At 46.0% G+C, this 16,224-nt stretch overlaps 1 protein-coding gene across 4 annotated transcripts in view; it reads right to left on the bottom strand.

Moving 5' to 3' along the window:
- LOC135396682 (lactosylceramide 4-alpha-galactosyltransferase-like) overlaps window positions 1-16,224 on the bottom strand; it is an 88,894-nt gene that overhangs the window by 58,954 nt on the left and 13,716 nt on the right. The window contains exon 2 of one of the 4 annotated variants that reach the window (XM_064627780.1): window positions 8,820-8,905. The exons of 2 other annotated variants lie outside the window; for them this stretch is intronic. The gene's annotated coding sequence lies outside the window, so the exon portion shown is untranslated. Of the gene's footprint in view, window positions 1-8,819; window positions 8,906-14,635; window positions 14,836-16,224 lie in introns of those variants that run through there. One more of the 4 variants, XM_064627781.1, reaches the window with a different exon arrangement.

Below are 16,224 nucleotides of genomic sequence, written 5' to 3'. Positions count from 1 at the left end.
CTCATACTCCCGCAAAAGCACATTAGACGTAGATTTTCGTATAGTTAAACGCTTTGTAAGGGAAGCCGTCGTGTGGCTGGAAGAAGAGAAGCAGGGGACAGGCAACAACACGAACTCCTATAGTTCCTGTGAGACCTAAGCTTTGGTGCAGTGTGCCAACAGCACGGCGTATGCCTTAGCGAGAGCAAACATTAGGCCATTTGTTTTCACCTCATGGTAGCCACTTATTGATGACTCCACGTGTGGTCGCTTATAATCGCTGTTGCACGGATATCTCGGACAAAATACTATCACTGCAGAAAAATCGTCTTGTGTTGCAAACATGCTGACTGGAAAAATGTCCACATGCCGCTATTAAATTATGTCCTAAATGCGCATCACCTCAGGGTCGAGATCAATGTAAAATAATATATGTTGGCTGTATGTAGTGGTATACATAGCTAATGCTGCGTGCGGGCTATGTGAGGGAACTTAAATATTGCACCGTCTTTAGGCACATTCGACAAAGGGATACCTTCGGTAAGGTACTGCATAGAGAACGGTACGGTAGCGGATATGTAGCGGCATAGTATTTACGTTACTTTTACTTGGTAACGGTATCTCGTTGCTTTTTGTCAAATTTGTAGCGATACTATAGTATTGCGTTACTTTTCTGTGGTGTAGTGGCTAGCGGTATTTCGTTACTTAGTTTTGGGGGGGGGGGTATATGTTTAATAATAACAAAGAAGAGGAACGAGGGAAAGGTCAGCCAGACAGGGTGTCGGCTTGCTATTCCCCCCCCCCCCCCCCCAAAAAAAAGAAAACAGAGAGCGAGTACCCAGGCGGGCACAGTCCGGTTCACAGGGCGACCAGTAGGTCGGTTGCAGCGCGGTAACGGAGGAGCAGTCTGGTGACTACGCACTGTCGGGCGCGCTGCACGGGGCCGAGTAAGGTCCGCAGCGTGAGGTGCAGGCCGAGGTGTGTGAGCTGTTGCTCAAGTGCGGCTCTGGCTGAGGAGTAAAGGCGGCAGTGCAGGAGGAGGTGGGTAGTGTCCGCCACCACATCACATTTCGTGCATAGTGGAGAACCTATGTTGCCCATGAGGAACTGGCGCGATGGGGTCTTAGCGACGTTGAGTCGTAAGCGGTGAAGGAGTGAGCTCACCCTTCGAGAGAGGCTCAGTGGGACGGTGAGATCCATCTTGGGATCGATGGAATGAAGGAAAGTGCGGGCTGGGACGGCGCTCTCAGTGAAGAGGCGAGTGTGCTGGGCGCACATGCGGCGTATGTGGAGTCGGCATGACGAGGGTGATAGCGGGACCGATAGCAATGGTGCAGAGGTGTGGGCCTGCTTCGCAGCGGCGTCGGCGGATGTGTTGCCGGGGAGGCCTGTGTGACCGGGGACACACTAAAGCCAAACGCTGTGGCCCGCGCGGGCGAGACGGCTGAGGCACTGAACGATGTTAGTTTTGGGTAGCGGGTACAACACTGGCTACTGATAACGATACTGAGAGATAATGGGTGGCACTGTCCCAAGCAGCACAATGTACTGAAAGTTGAGTGCAGTAGGGGTGGACGGTATGTGTCTTATCAATATTCTTTAGTTTCGCGGGTCTGTTCAAGGCCTTCCACCTACCCGTCCGCCCCTATTGCACTCGACTTTCAGTACATTTTGCTGCTTGGAGTGTAGGCTAGATATGACTGATTGATAGGGCATGATCAGTTCTCTGTGGTTTCTGATAAGGACTGATTATTTGTGATGGAGGGAACTAGTTCGACAATCTTTCTCAGCAAATAGTAGCCAACAGCCTATCTCTATCAGTCAGTGCACCCTTATCACGTTGGACCTCTAGCGTTGAGCTGTCACTCATTTTTCAGCAACCTGTACTGTCATGATCTTTTCAGGCAATCATTATCAGTCAATCGTTCCCGATAGGCCCTATTATGTCTTAGGTTTATTTCTTTTACAGATAAGTAAGTAAAACTGTGGGCACTTTAGCGGCAGCTTGCGTGAATCGATCATGTGATCGCGTCCACACCTACCTTTCTCAACACCGTAACGGTCAATAAACGCAACGTGATTTTACGTGATTACACATTTTACCAACTCGCATTCATAATCCCTACGTATTTCTTGCAACTAAGTGATGCGCATCTTGTAACTGCGAAGAGAAAACAAATGGCGAATTGGCGTGGTCAATTCCTGGCAGGTCCTTTTTCTTTCTTTCTTTTTTCTTTTCTTTTTTTTGCCACATTCCGAGCAACTGCGTTCGCTTCGTCAAAACGTAGTCATCTCGTGTGTACTCGTGGCGCTTTCCGAGCGCCAGGAATAGACCTCTATACGGAAAACGTCATCATGAGGTTGGTAGACAGACTGAAACCAAAACAAATCGGGAGGGGAGGGGAAGGCTGGGTTCTACGAGTGGGCATTTGTTCGCTGCCTCCTATTGATAGGCTGTAGGACCGAAGGCCGCGTCCCTGTCAGGGATCATCGTAATTCCCTCAAGACCGTGGCTTTCGGGCGCGACCTTGTTCGCCTCTAACTTCGAGCGCAGTTCAACTCTACCAAATTGGTGGCGCTGTCGAACACTATGACGTTATTTGTTTACAAAGAGGAAGAGGTCTATTGCCAGCTAGCACTTTTTCCGCCCGGCTTTGAAGCGACCGAGCAGCGGATTGCTAAGTTACATCCGGTGTCGTCACATCATCACATCGCGGTCGTCACCGGCAGGGTGGCGTGTGCCGTCATTGGCCCGCACGTCGATGTTCACATAGGGTAAGCAGACGACGGAACCCGAAAACGAGCCTCCCGTGGTCTAGTGGTTACGGTGATGGCATTCCAGGCAAGCAGTTCCATCACCTCCACCACCACCATCGAAGACGAGCAACCGCGATGTCCCTACCGTGATCCCAGCTACTAAAAGCGCTAGATTCCTGGTACTCGGATTCGGGTGGCAACGGTCACGTGATCTGGCGCGAGCGCCGACCTATGAACTTGCAAGCGATAGGTCGTGTTGTCACGAAATGACCACCCGAATTCACACACACACACACAAAAAAGAAATAGTGAGCCACGCCGACGAAAGGAGATCGGTGTGACGCTGACGCCGGTTCGGAAATGTGCGGGACGCCGCCGCCAGAAAAATAGTTTTCGGCGCACACGTCTAACGCGTACTCTTTTATATTGACCCGCCCGAGGGAAGGGGGGGGGGGGGGCTGTCGGATCGCTCTCCTCCGGCGCGTAGGGTTGTTGGATAGTCCTGACTACCACCTAGCCGCACACATGACCCAAACACAACGGCGATCTCAATTGATGAAAAGTGATCCGTCTGAATTTGGTGCTGTAAGGAGGTCAGTATAAAAGAATAAGCATATAAAAGGTGGCATAGAATTACTAACGCGAATAATGACACGGACACCAACGCACGTAACAAAGCGATCCAAACCGAAACTGAAAAGAAAGTCACATGGCGGGCAGGAAATAATGGCGGTTTTGGTTCGACCGCCAGAAGGGTTCCACGGATATCACTTGGAAACCGCCCCTCCTATGTTTCTTTCCTTCATGGTCCCCACCTCGTTAACGTCGAGGGAAGAGGTATTCGCTTTTCTGTTAAATTGACGCCGCGCGGCGGTGAAATACTGAACTAGCCGATCGAGGTTGACACGACCGACCCCGCGTACACTCGTGGAGAAGTTGCTGCTTTTCGTATGGGTTGCTGAGCTGCACCTGTACTTTGTTGTCCAAATCATGGATGAAGGAAACAGTGCAGACAACGGCCAGCAAACCAAACGAAAAGAATTTGGTTCTGTGCCACAATGCGACTCTTCCCGCCGAACGGACAGCACGTAGAGGTGTGCGCCGCGCCGCCACGCCGCCGGTCAATTTATGCTCGCTGCTGCCGTTTCAGTCGATCGGCGCGCCGCTGTCGGGTAGCGAAGTTTTAACCTTTCCGATCGTATTTTTTGTCCCAATTTTTCCCCGCATTTTTCCGATCGTTGGTTGTCTGTAGCAAACTGTAGCTCCGGCCGCAGACATGACGCTCAAAAATGGAAGATCAGCGACCACGTGCCTTCACGAACAGCGAGGAAAATCTGTTTGTGTGTCACCCCTGTCTATACTCTATCGTTGCCTGGAAAACATGTTCTGAAATGTTTGAGAAACGAATACGGTATTTATCTTTGACAAATTGTATTAAATAAGGCAACTTGACGTCATTTTCTTTGGTGTTACGAATACAGAGGCGGCGTTTTCGAAAAATAATATAGTTTGATTGAACTGGATGATTTTGCTGTGAAACGTAACCCTTCCAGATCCGTAATCTGTTATGTCTAAATGACTACTCTGTAGGCTGGTGTAGACGTACTAAGATTCATTAAATAGATCTAAAGTCACTGAAACGTGACGTTGTTTATCAAAATGACTCCAGAAGTGTCATATATCTGACAGGGCAGACAGTTTTGGTTTCGCTGTGCCTATTTGTTTACCCTCCAAAATTGTACTGCCCACACTGAAAATATCCTCATGGTATAGCATATCCATTTATGACAAACTGAAAAAAGCAAGAAAGCAGGACAGAATCAGGCAATTAAGGTGTGCTTCGTCTGTTTTGTCTCTCTGTGTCCCCTGCACCGGGGTTTTATCGCTCTTACAATTAAGGTGCCTTGACCAGGAAAATGTCTCTACGGAAGAAATGCTGCTGCTTCCTGTCACAAGAAGTGTGGAAAAGTTACAATAGGTTACCTACTGTTTAAAAAAGAAAAACAAAATAACGAAAACATTGCAATAATAACACAAAAGTCTGCCTCGCGGGTTGGGTCGGGTCGGGTCGGTGTCCAACTGATGGATGAACAACTTTGTTATCCGACATCAGTTCCGCCAGGATTCTCGAGATAAAGGTGAAGCATTGAAATAATTAAATAAATATAAAAAAAACAACTACATTAGGAATCGTCATACGCAGGTGATCATGTGTCCAGTAAAAGAAAAATAGTTATAAATTCTAATACTTATTTCACTTATATGATGAATTGATGATGTTAGGTTACCTCGGGTATTGCCAAGTTGCATGACAAGATTTTGTCAAGTGTGCTCGGCTCAAAGCAGACGTGTACGTATTTGGAGTATTGTATTTAAAATACTGTATTTTAAATACAATTTGTGGTATTTTGGTACTCTACTCAATACTTTTTGTTTTGCGTATTTCTACTCTATTTAAAATACTTAAAATATTTTATTTTATAAATTATTTTCTACTCAATACTCTAATTACATATTTTGAATATCCCTCTCAAACTTTCTGGGGTAGCATTCTGCTCAATGAGCGGAAGTCATCCCCCCCCCATATCATCGTCATCATATATTCTCTCTCTCTCTCTCTCTCTCTCTGTGTCTAGTCTTCCATTGTCTTGCTTGTTCAGTGGAAATTTCCTGAGCCCCTCGGACTTGACCCGGACACTGGCCCTTCTTCGAAGTCTTCATTTAGAGATCTTGCCCCATGTATACTAATCCTTGGCCTGTGAGGGTTCTGTTACGTGTGCCCTGACGCGGTGACGCTGAATTCTGACCTCGCCGAGCAGGGACCTGCTAGAAGTTTGCTTTGTACTGGGTCACATATACTTAGTGGAGTTATGTGGTATCTCTTTGTCATCTTTTTGGGACTTGTGTTCAGATGACTCCTATCACACAGCGGCGGCTAGCGTTGTACGCGGGGTTTAGGTGATTCATGTCACATAGCGGCGACTTGACGCATTGACCAGTGACCCGTGCCTTTTTGCGTTGAAGGATAAGTAGTATCTTAACTGTATTTCAAATACTTTTTGATATATTTTGTTCTCTATCTTAGTTACTTTAATTTTCATGTATCTATACTCTACCTTAATGACATTCTAACATTAGCATTTATTATCTTATCTTAAATACATTTTTGAGTATCTTGTACATGTCTGGCTCAAAGACAGCTATCACTGAAAATGCGAAAGATTCTCCTGTCTGGAAATGGTAGCTTGGTGAACGTACTCCGTTCAGCCTGTTCAGTTGTTTAGCAAGAGTGGTCTACTTTCAGTCACAGGTATAATAATTGCATAAAACAGACATTGCTGTTCGTGACTCAGGAACCTGCCTTGGAAGCGGGAAAATGTCTCCATGAGCAGATGTTTAATGCGGGAATACACCTTGTAGACACTTGCGCGTACCACACACACACACAAAAAAAAAAAGAAAAACGGAAAAAGAGGTTCCGATGGGTAGGAATGGGCTTACATATTCATATTTTGTACCTTCTTAGGGTTGTCACCCTAACAGCTCGGAAATTCAAGGCTTGCGTTCGGTGTCAGGGTGAAGGTGTTGTCCGGGCATAAAATGTTCCGCAATTTGGCAAAGTCGTATAAAAACCTTACGACGTCGAGTTTTTCATTTGCGTCATCGTCACCAAAGGTTGCGCGATAGCTAAGATGAGCAATCGAAGCTAGAGGTTGGAGCAAAAGTTTACGGAACACGCGAGCGGCATACTTTTTCTCAGGTGTGACAGCCTAGCGGCCACCGGAAGGGGGTGAGTTCACCGTTTCGGAGGGGTGAAAGGGTCCGCTGTTAGCGACACACAGCGGTAGTTTCCACTTCCCAGCGACACCGGAACTACCACTGTGTGTCGCTAGCAGCGCACCCTTCCACCCCTCCGAGACAGTGAACTCACCCTCTTCCGGCAGCCGCTAAGGGTGTCGCACCGAAGAAAAGGTACGTCGCTCACGCGTTCTGTAAACTTTTGTCCCAACCTGTACGTTGGTCCACATGAAGTAGAGAACCTATTATTAGAACCCTCTGTGCCCAGTGCTCATCTTTCAAGCCTCATCTTTCATTCAAGACTCATTCAAGACTCAGTGCTCATCTTTCATCTTCAATTGCTGACACATTAGTTGCAGTCTACCTCCACCAACAGGTATGACAACGTGATGTTATAATTTGAGTATTCACGTATGTTCAACTTTTCATGTGCACTCGCATGCAGACATCTTGACACCACTTTTAAGTCTGCCCTCACAGTTACAACCAGGGTGTCGAACCGCAAACAATACGGGTTCGGTTCTGGTACGGGTTCGCGTTGCTTTGATTTCGTTCCGGTTCAGTTCCGGTTCGGCCATGCCAAAAATCGAACCGGTTCGCAAACCGGTTCTCAATCTCGAACCGGTTCACGAACTGGTTCAACGCTTCTATTTTATATGTTCCATAAAACTGCTTTTATCAGGAAATGCGTGGCTAATAGCGTACCGCTGTTGCCTGCATTGACGTTTTTAGCGGTCAGGTACTCACTGTAGCGAGAGAAAGGAGAAATGGATGAGCGGTCGTAGACCTGCTACTTTCTGTTCCTAAAATCTCTTTTTGCACACGCACAGTACCAGCAAGATACACTTAAAGGAAGCCTAATAAGATGGACAGCGTTACATAGACGACGGTACTTGCCGGCAGACTGCATTCGCAGCGTGAATCGATCTGAAACCGTACTGAAGCATGTCGAAAATAAGCCTGCCAGCCTTATTCTGTCCGAGCTCACAGCAGTGTACTAGTTAATCCACAACACAAAGGCAAATGCAAGACAAAGGCAAGGCAACAGGCGACACAACTGCACTACCAATAAGCAGAACTGCATTTACTTTTCAAACCACGACCATTCAAACAGGCACTCTTCTGCGTACGCTACTTCTCCACTTCTCATGTTTCTAACTAGTGTAATTTTTACTGCTCAGGTGTAAAGGAAAATGTTGGGAGCTTACTTAATCACATATTCGTCCTATAGAGCTACATAACTGGCCTACTCCATTCCTGTTTCATTCGTCCGCTTGGCGCCTCGTCTCTGAAGAGTCGACGCCGCAGCGCGTGCGTGGGGCGCTAGACACGGCGCTCACAAGGACAACTGCGCTTCAGCGTGTTAAAAAGACGCTGAGAGTATACTTACTATATGTCCTCGTTTGTCTGTTAGGTGATAATTTCCGAAATTCATGATGTGGACGTTTGATGATGATACCAATGTGTCTTCGTCCTGGGATTGAGAGGAACTCTTATGCTGACTTCTTTTATGTCCGAACCGTTTTGTTGCGAACCGGTTACCGCTATTACTTTTTACGGTTCTGCTCCGGTTCGGGTTCAACAGTGTCATGAAAATTTCGGTTCGGGTTCGGGTACGGTTCCGGCAAAATTAACGGTTCGGGTACGGTTTTCGGTTCGGGTTCGGTTCGACACCCTGATTACAACCTGTGCTTTCAGGGTGGAAAACAAAGGTCGCTATTCCAATTAGCTGCTACCTCCCACTTCAAGCACTTTTGCTGCCTGGACACTGGTTCCTGTGGATGGGGTGTTACAAGCTTCACTGTCTGATATAGAAGGTACATTACATTAGTTCAGTTAATTTGCCTTTTGCACATTTTTGTTACTGTTAACTGGATTGCTGTTGGACATACAATCCTTTGACACACAGAAGCTGATGTCGCCTCTGATAACGTTTTAGAATTTTCAGTGTCATCAACGTCCATTGAGGAAGGTGCCTTTACTATCTCTGAATCTTTAATTGAAGAATAGCCCTAGAATTCATGTTAACATTGTCTACTCTTATTAATTCACTGTCTGTGTTCTGAGAGCTAAGAAAAATGGAAACTATTTATTTGTCACAACTTCACACTGGATGTGGTACTGGATTGACATGTAAGCTAAAATACCTGGATTCTACAATAATTGTGTTGAATTTGGTGCATTACTGTGGGCAATGCCACATTCATTACGTTTTTAGTGCGTCCGGTGCACAAATACTGTGTGCATACTGCATACATACATACTGTTCGATAGGAAAAAAGTACCTGAACAGTGCTGTGTAGTCTTTTTACCCAAAGTCCATACTCTTAGTGCAAAGTCACAGTACGTAGAACAGCAATGTGCAGGTACGCTGCAATAGAGATTCACAACAGAAAGAAGACTGTTGAGAGCATCTAAACTTTAATGAGACGAGACTTTCGTGCACAAGGCTGCTCTTGTTAACGTCTAACATGAAGTTACAAAATTCCAGAATATATAAAACATGTTGTAATGTAGAGAGCGAGGGTTGGTACAGACATAAAAATAATTGTACAATCATATATAATAAAATAAAAAGGGGGTACAACTCCCCCCTCAACACAACTCGATAACTCAATAACTCTACTTGTTCTCTACCTTACAACATGTCTTATATATTCTGGAATTTTGTAACTTGATGTTAGACCTCGAGAAGTACAGCCTTCTGTGCGAAAGTCTTCTTTCTGTTGTGCACAATCATTATACAGTAAATACGACTATCCATTTCTTGTCATTAAGTGCTCTTTCTTTATTTTTTTTTCTGCAGTCATGAGCATCCATAAGGACACATGCCAGAAAGGGAGTCTCTTTGGGATGACAAACCCTCATCACCTCATGAGGATACTATGGTTGACGAGTGGTTCTCAAGCACACCGAAACTTCAACAAATAATTCATGAAAAAGCCAGTCAGTGCTAGCACCAGGAATTGAACGTGGACCGTCCTGCTACCAGTCAGAGATGTTACATTTCAGGCGCTCATTGACTTTTGGTGAATTACTTGTTGACTTTGCCCCAAGGTGGAGCTCGCTACAGCTCATTTGCCTATCTGTTAATGTTGTGGCGTGTGTTGCGTTTTTCTCTTTGTGTGTTCCAGACTCAGAACGGTTAATTTGGATCAGGTCAGGTATGTTTCATTTATGTCGCTACAATGCAGCACTGAGACGGGACGAAGAGCGGTTAAAACAAGGAGACAAACGTATCTGCAAACTCTCAACTGACAGGAATTTATTTGCGCAGGCATATTTAAACAATCAAAAGGAAAATACGTGGCGCACTAGCTACACAAAATTCTATGCCCCTAGTGTGGTCCACGTGGGCCCGCAAGGTCAACCCCACACTCCACGTTTAGAAACCCTTTTTCTAGGTCAGTCAGCGCAAGGGACAGGGCACTGATACAGTGCATCCCTTTTCTGTGAATACAAAAGGCTTCAGTTATCTCCCGTACAGTCTTATCAGAGTTCTTGCACAGAACAGATGTTTTTTCGAAGCATGGTATGCACTCGCAGTCCCTACAGTGCAGGCCAAGGTGGCCTGATGGAGTGCGGCGTATAGTCGATGCATGTTCCATAAGTCGGACGTTCAAGCACCGCCCCGACTGACCAATATAGCACGCACCACAATCTAGAGGAATAGAATATATAATATAATATATATATAATATATATATATATATATAGAACAAATAGGTTAATATATCAGACGGCTACGAAGTTGAATAAAAGTGAAATAATAAGACTTGGACTACAGATTACAGGAACGTTAACAAAAACTAAATTATTTAATGGGCAATTTAACACATAGATTAAAAAAAGAATGGTCGACGTTTCGACAGTGGCACTGTCTTCGTCAGGACAAAAGAGGTACAAGGGTTGCATATTGCTTAAATAGGTTTCCTGGGTGACGTCACAATCGGCGCAAGTATGCCACGTGGCAGTTGTCTGAGTCATATTCTGGAACATTCCGCAAGGTCAAGTCCGGGTGGTGATGTCATCTTTCTTGGGGAGCCAGCTCAGGGTGAGCTGTACTGAGGACATAGCTGAAAAGAAAAAAAAAGGAAAATAAAAGGGAAAAAAATGGGAAAGTATATCCCATCTAGACGACCAGATTCCTTACTGTTGAAAGTACACCGGGATCTTCGTTAATGATTGATTGGAATTTGTAAATGAGGTAAGACTCGCGTTGTTCCCTGCCTCTATCGGAGGTAAAGTTTGATTGAAGAATAAAAATGGCAACGTCATTTATTGAATGACCAGACTGGTTGAAATGACGAGAAACAGGAAGATTTGGCTTTTTATTAACGTCCGAAAAAAAAAATATATATATATATATATATATTAGCGACTTAGGCGCCATATAATATATGGCGCCTACGTCGCAGGCAACAAAAGGCTTCTTCTGGCGAATGCCACACCCCCAAACATTAGGTTCTTTATTAATGTGTGAGCAAAGACTTTGCAACTTGCGTGGAGCAGAGAATATAACCTGAATATCAAACCTGCCCGCAATCCTTTTTATATTGTGAGATACCCTGTGTACATAGGGTATGACCACTGGCCTGGCAAGGGGCATGAGAAAGGTCCATTTCGGAGTAGATCCCCTAAGCTGCTTCAGTAAGGCCTCAGCAACATCTACTAGCACATTCTCAGGAAATCCAGCACATCTCAGTCTGGTTATTTGGGTCTCGAAGCTACTGTTCAACATGTGCTGACACGATTTTACCAGAGCTGCACGCATTACTGATTTGGCCACCACCTCACCACCTCCACCTCATGTGGGGCTGCGATGCGCGATCTCTTTTGGCCATTCATCGAGCCTTGGTGCGTGGTCCGCTCCTATACAGCCTTCCAGTATTACACGGGATTTCGCCATCCTCCGAGTCCAAGCTTCAGTGTCTTTTGGCACGTAGCCTTCGTGTGTGCCTGGGCGTGCCAAGAACAACGGATACTTGTTTAGTCATGGCAGAAGCGAGAGAGACTCCGCTTGCTATCCAGCGCTTTAATGAGACGAGCCGTCACTATCTCCGTTTGTTGGCTCATCACCGGCACCACCCTTTACTGCTGAAGCTTTCCCGTCGCAGGAATAACAAGTTCAGGTCCTGCATTCAACAGCTAAAGCCTCACCTGCCACGTTTTCAAGTTGAACCCCAGGCGCGTTCAACTCCACCTTGGACCCTCCCTCTGCCATCTGCTTCAGTATCCGTTCCCGGGCTGCAGAGAAAGGATGATGTCGCTGCAGGAGTGTCCAAGGCGCTCACACTGGATATGATGAGCGAGCTGTATGCAGGCTTTACTCCTGTTTTTACGGATGGCTCGTCCACAAAATCCAGCTCTGCATTCGCCTATATTATTCCGTCCGAAGACATAACTGCTATCTTCCGTCTCTCGCATCTGACGTCGTCAACATGTGCTGAGCTACATGCTTTGCTCTTTGCCATGCACAAGATCCTGCGGTGTTCATCTCGGCCATGGGTCATCTACACAGACTCGAAAGCTGCTATCCAATGCCTCGCAACAATGGGCATTCGAGGTCCTCTCGCGTCCATTGTTGCTGACGTGCTTGAAACTTACAAGGAGCTGCTAGACCTGGGCCACTGCGTAGTATTACAGTGGGTACCTGGTCATGTCGGCGTACCCGGCAATGGAGAGGCCGACCGGGCGGCCCTGCGGGGTCATCATATAGCTTCATCCCACTCTATCATCTTGCCCGAAGGTGGTCATCAGGCCCTCGTCCGTGCTCTCTCTGCAGACAAGACAAGATCACAGTGGCTGCATGACATTACACCCTACTCTCTGCTCCACGCAGTGGATCCTTCTCTTTCACTGTCGCTTCCTCATCGCCTTCCGCGACACTAAGCATCCCTGCTTCACCGCATGCGGCTGAATGTTGCATTTACACCAGTTATGAGGCAGAGTCTTGGCCGTGCGCCCTCGGACCTTTGTGCAGCATGCAGTGTGCGTGCAGACCTGCACCACCTACTTATGGACTGCCCGGACTGCGATATTGCAGCACGAACTGCATGCGATCGATCATCGCCCCTTTACCATAGGCAAGGTGCTGGGCCCATGGTCCAGTCCAGCTCATACACGCCAAGGTCTGCGTCACCTCTGGGACTTCTTGTCATCAACTGGCCTCTCCACCCTGCTTTGATTACCGGACCCCTTATCATATCCATCATCATCTCTCATCACGTACAAGTGGCACTGGGGCAGCGCCCAGCCTGCTGGCCGGCATCAGCCCCATCTCAGCATCGTATCTCTATTTGTGTGTGTGTGTGTGTGTGTGTGTGTGTGATTTGGCCAAACCCCTCTTCACTAACTTGGAGTGTGCCGAAGCATATGGCAGGAGGCCTTTTTTGGACCTAGGGTTGTACTTATAGCAGATATGCTGTTGGGTCTTATGGATGAGAAGGTCCAAAAAATGTAAAGTTAAAGTAAAGACCTTCTCATTCATAAGACCCAACAGCATGTCTGCTATAAGTACAACCCTAGGTCCAAAAAAGGCCTCCTGCCATATGCTTCGGCTCACTCCACGTTAGTGAAGAGGGGTTTGGCCAAATCAGTAATGCGTGCAGCTCTGGTAAAATCGTGTCAGCACATGTTGAACAGTAGCTTCGAGACCCAAATAACCAGACTGCGATGTGCTGGATTTCCTGAGAATGTGATAGTAGATGTTGCTGAGGCTTTACTGAAGCCGCTTAGGGGATCTACTCCGAAAAGGACCTTTGTCATGCCCCTTGCCAGGCCAGTGGTCATACCCTATGTACACATGGTATCTCACAATATAAAAAGGATTGCGGGCAGGTTTGATATTCAGGTTATATTCTCTGCTCCACGCAAGTTGCAAAGTCTTTGCTCACACATTAATAAAGAACCTAATGTTTGCGGGTGTGGCATTCGCCACAAGAAGCCTTTTGTTGCCTGCGACTTAGGCGGCATATATTCTATTCCTCTAGATTGTGGTGCGTGCTATATTGGTCAGTCGGGGCGGTGCTTGAACGTCCGACTTATGGAACATGCATCGACAATACGCCGCACCCCATCAGGCCACCTTGGCCTGCACTGTAGGGACTGCGAGTGCATACCATGCTTCGAAAAACCATCTGTTCTGTGCAAGAACTCTGATAAAACTGTACGGGAGATAATTGAAGCCTTTTGTATTCACAGAAAAGGGATGCACTGTATCAGTGCCCCGTCCCTTGCGCTGACCTAGAAAAAGAGTTTCTAAACGTGGAGTGTGGAGTTGACCTTGCGGGCCCACGTGGACCACACTAGGGGCATAGAATTTTGTGTAGCTAGTGCGCACCCTATTTTCCTTTTGATTGTTTAAATATGCCTGCGCAAATAAATTTCTGTCAGTTGAGAGTTTGCAGATACGTTTGTCTCCTTGTTTTAACCGCCCTTCGTCCCGTCTCAGTGCTGCATTGTAGCGACATGAACTATCACCAACTCCCCCTTTTCCTCCCTTTGATCAACGTTTCATTTAGACATGGCAAACATAAAGTGGTGTATTCTCAACACGACTTAGCAGTGGCCTTCATGCATTACTGCTACGGCAATCAAGCGTGAATGGAAAGCTGCACATTATGCATGATGTAAAACCCCAAGACTAGGGAACACGAAGGGACAGACACAAACACGTTCCTTTGTGTTCCCTAGTCTCGGGGTTTTACATATGCATCATCTTCACCAGCTCGCTTGCTTCCTAGCCATTTTTTCTGCACATTACCCTTACAAAAATAAGTTTAGCCAGTCTATTGACATCCTTTGGACGTTCGATTTCTTGAATAGACTTCCTTTGGACTACTGAATATATAGCCTGTCTGTTTCAAGTCTATAGACATCCTTTGGACTACCTTGTATCCTTTCTTTGGCCCGTCAATGGGAGATTGGCACCAACAGTCTATAGACAACCTGCCATAGAAAGGGAACATATATCTGCCATTGCCTGTCTATTGACTTTCTATAGGCTGACGATAGATTGAGCAGTGGTCAACATTCCCCTTCTACCATCATGATATGCCCCCTATTTGGATTCATGAACCGTGATGAGCTGAATCCAAACCTGGAATTCTGCTGAGATCCTGTTGTGTAAAAGTGATGTTTTTCCCTGTGTTGAGAAGCAATACTTGGCCATCATTGGCACACTTATTGAGGATAATCCTTAGTGCCATCTGCAATAGCTTAACCAGTGCAAGAACGTAGCACGTGCAGTTAGAAAGGCATATGCAGCACCGTCATCTTCTTCCTAGCAGAAAAGAGATATCATATATTGCTTGACTTTCGAGTTTCCACAAATTCGAGTGGCTTGCTTGCCTTTGACGAGTCAGAATGAATGGTGAGGTGTTCCAGCTTAATTTTATTATGCCTACTTCTATCCCCGAAGTGAGAAATTGCTTGGAGTAGTAACTCAACACCAAGATAACCCGATGCACAGAATCCCACAAAAAGTTTAAAATGTGATTTGTATTTCGTTTTACGTCACTCGTCGTTACATACCATCGTCGACGCTGTTGCACATTGATAAATCGTACGTAAAACTTGTCCCATAGCAGTATGCGGTTTCTCAAATACATAGCACAATCTTTTCCTGCAGGAATAAAACGCTGCCGGCATTTTCTTGCTAACACGGCTGTCGAAACGTCAGTCTCTACAATGGGCAAGTGCTGTAAAGGGGCTAACGCAGACGCGACTTGATACAAATTGTACGTGCTCACAAAACACAACCACACAGTGCAGAAATGCAGCCTGTGCAATAATTTTTCAGAGGTTTATCATACGTGTAAGCAACGAGTATTAGCCGAGGCAGGCCACAAATATCGACGACACAAACATGTAAGCCTCGAACGCCCAGTTGCTTAGTTGCGTAAATTATCGAGAAGTATTGCATGACTGGAAAGCTAAACAAAAATGTCAAGAAAGCGGTGAAGAGCTGCTGAAGGAAAAATTCACTAAATAGGTTTACGCAATTGTACAGCGGTAATTATCTTTCTCATGGCATCACACAGGCCTCTTATGTCATTTTCACAGTCAAAGTTGAGTGATCTGTGTTAGAGTAGAGTGATAAGTGTAACCGAATCACTATGCAAATTCTTTCTGAACAAGAAGCCTAAATTAAAAACCTGAATAAGGAGTGATTTCACAGAGTTTAGTGGAGTTATCCGCGTCTTTCTGCTGTCCACACTCCATGAATTGGTACCAACTACCCCGCCTTCATACGCTTCTTTAGGGCATGACTTGCTGGTGGCAGCCGTATCAGAGCATGGCATGAGCAGTGGGGAGTTTTTAGGCATTGGTGGTGGTGATGGTTTGACATGTAATGGTGCGATGATAATGCTAGTGAAATTGTTTACAATGCCAGTATGAAGTCGAGAGAGAAGCTTGTAAAGAATGCGCATGGAACAACAGATAAGTCTCCAACCTGGTGTGTACAAGTGTTTCCTCGATAATGCGAGACTTCGAACAAATAAGCACAATTTTATTTTGGGGCATCAGACTGTGGCTCATTTGCAACGTCTAATAATTTTCCCACCAGTGTGCACTTACATGCTTACATCATTACATGCTTACTGTCTGTGACCCTGCCCTGTGTGCCATCCCAGTGCGTTGCATTCTACATTCTTTGTGACTGCCCATCGCGCCTTGTTGTAACTA

This window comes from Ornithodoros turicata, chromosome 6, assembly GCF_037126465.1.
Source record: "Ornithodoros turicata isolate Travis chromosome 6, ASM3712646v1, whole genome shotgun sequence".
NCBI classification, from domain to species: domain Eukaryota; kingdom Metazoa; phylum Arthropoda; class Arachnida; order Ixodida; family Argasidae; genus Ornithodoros; species Ornithodoros turicata.
This window is presented reverse-complemented; position numbering and strand designations above follow the sequence as displayed.